Source organism: Nannospalax galili, unplaced genomic scaffold (genome assembly GCF_000622305.1).
Source record: "Nannospalax galili isolate Female #2095 unplaced genomic scaffold, S.galili_v1.0 scaffold87, whole genome shotgun sequence".
Lineage (NCBI taxonomy): Eukaryota > Metazoa > Chordata > Mammalia > Rodentia > Spalacidae > Nannospalax > Nannospalax galili.
The window spans coordinates 10,633,858-10,636,900 of NW_008360320.1; positions in this window are offsets into that span (position 1 = coordinate 10,633,858).

Genomic DNA, 3,043 nt, shown 5'->3' on the forward strand with positions numbered 1-3,043 from the left:
ATTTATATGCATGTGAGTGTTTTGCCTGCATGTATGTAAGTGTACCCATGTGAGCAATGTCCTCAGAGGTCAGAAAAGGGCCTCAGATCCTCTGTAACTGGACTTAGAGGTGGTTATTAATCATCATTTGGGATGTGGGAACTAAATCCCAGCTCTCTGCAAGAACAGCCAATGCTTTTAACTGCTAAGTGATCTCTCCACCTGCAACACAGAGTGTATCCCCTGCATGTATGGAAGTGTACGCATGTTGTGCAATGTCTACAGAGGTCAGAAGAGGACATCGGATCCCCTGGAACTGGAGTTATGGATAGTTGTTAGCTGCCATGTGGGTGCTAGGTATCAAACCCAGGTACTGTAAGAAGAGCCAGTGTTCTTTACTGGTGAGTCATCTCTCCAGCCCAACACATCATTGTTAAATCATAACCACTCCTTTCTTTTTTAGCCTCAAGAACTCACACAATTAAAAGTCTCACATAACTTAAAAATTCCAATGATTTAAAAGTTCAGGTTCTCCTTAAAAATCTGGTATTGCTATTTTTAATTGCCATGGGCTATGTAGATAAAGCTTGGGCAAAACCCAAACATTCTTGGATAAACCTTGACTAGACATATAATTTTGTTCCTTAAACTAGTTGACTAAACTATGACCTTAGAAAATTTAAGATTATGTGTGTATTATTTTTGTCTCATCGTTTATATATCATAGCAAAGCTACACAGACTTTCATCACTTTCTTAGGCTTTCTCATTTTTTCCTGGTTATTTTGGAAAATATCTCTATTCCCATATCCTTTTAACATCTTTTACATTCTCATTTCCTGTTTAATAATTATGAGACATGATAACATTAACAAATAAATTTTCCATCTGTTGTGAGAATTCATTTCCTGGGGATACTAAGCAATGTTTATCCCCTTTTAAGGTTCTATTGTTAAACCAATATTTGATTAAAGTTTTCCCGGAGAACCAATAAATTTCCTGAGCTTCAGAGATGACTGAGGGGGTTGCTGAACTGTATGAGTGACCTGAGGGTATGCACACTGGAAAGCCTTTACCCAGCATGGATCACACCTTCTCTTCCTAGCCTTTCCCAGATTATATACTTTAGTTCTCACCAAATCCAGGAGACCATGTATGATTAGAGCCAAATTACACACAGTTGGCTGGGAAGAGTGGCTGGATACTCTGGTGAAGGTCCAATGACCCTGCTTGCCCCACCTTTAATGAAGAAGCATGACCATTAACAAGCCCAATTGTGACGATGTTTAGCAAGCAGGCAGAGCTGATGTTGTGATGATGGTAGTTATGTCACACAGAATGACTGCTGTACAACATCATCTTTTTAAAAGAATATGGAATATAAAGGGATTTGGCACTGGGATCCACAAATGAGGGAGAATATGTGTCTTTTGTTTTTCTGAGTCTGTATTATTTCACTTAGCATGACAGTTTCTAGATCCATCCATTTACCTGCAAATTTCATTATTTCATCTTTCTTTACTGCTGAATAGAACTCCACTGTGTAAATATACCACATTTTTGTTAACCACTCACCAGTCAAGGGTGGAACTAACCTTCTTGGATGTTTACTTTGAAACCTATAGGAATCTGGTCAGAGGGAATTGAAGGACAGGTTTTGCTCCTTGCCCTCCAAGGTCGACTAAGTTCCAGGAGACTATGGAGAATCTCCCAAAATGTCCTGTGACTGTGATTGTTAACTGTCCAGGGAGGCCATGGAGATCCCACCAGACGGACTTGAACAAATGTCTAGTCTACAAAGAGGCGGGTCAACTCAGAGGAAATATTTTCTCCTGCTTCCAAGTGAAGCCAGCCATAGTTGAGTAGGACCTTTGACTTATCTCTCAAGCCCATGTGACCCCTGAGGAACAGATCCTCCAAGGACATGAAGAGTATAAATAAATTGATTTATTTGGACCAACTGTATGGTCTTAAAAGCCCAAAAGGAAAGTTTAACCAAAGATTAAAGTGATCGGTACATTTCTTTAAGAGTTCAAGGGATTACACTTCCCAGACATTAGGCTTAAGTTCATACAAAATGTTATTTAGACAATTATTTCTCATTGATGATGTTGTTTCTAAGCGGAAAGTGCTGCTCAGATGTAAAACTTCAAATCATGATCTGCAATACTGTATTGCCCATCTGTAGCTAAGGGAAATAACCCACTATTGTTCTAAAATGGTGGCTAAATTTGTTTTCTCCCCTTATCTAGGAGCCTTTGAGAGGGAACTGACACTGATTCTAGTCACTCCAACAGCTATCAAAGTGCCTGAAAACAAATCCTGGGTCCATCACTCTTGAGTACAGCCTTGTCAGACAAAAGAAAAATGAGGAGAAACCCAATAAAGGATGCTTTTGGAAGCTCTCATCCAGAAATCTCAATGGACTCTAATATGAACATTTAATATTTGCCATGTTCTGACTTTTTCTGGTTCCCTGTCTAGAACTTGTAATGCTAACTACTTTTGCCTTTATTTCTTCTTCACAGCTCCTTCATCAATCAAGGACTTCCTTTTCTCCCTACAAATAAGAGTTAAGCAATTTAGGAGAGTTTTAGATAGACCCACAGAAGGGGTACCCCAATTGCCTCACCCTGTGTCCCTGTTCAGCATGGAAGAAGCCAGAGAAGTCTGCGTCCTGATTCCTTATTGGCAATTTGGTTACCCTTTCAGAGGATCATGAGATCAGAACAGGAGAGATAGAAATTGGCTAGGCAGTTAGGGTAAAAAGACCCAAAGAAAAGTAGCCAGTTTCTTGGCTAAAAATCAAAATGTCTTTGGGTCTCTTAGCAACATACTCTATTCCAAAGGCCAAAAATGACAAAAGTATTTGGGAGCTCTTATCTAATCCTAAAAGATTTAGGGTTATCTCTTCAGAGGGGGGAATGTTAGAGTAGCAAAAAGCCCCATAACAAAAAGAAGAAAAAGAAAGAACAAAAGGAAGGAAGGAAGGAAGGAAGGAAGGAAGGAAGGAAGGAAGACTCTTGCAATCCCACAGGTGGTAGGAGTTCACAGACCAGCTAGAA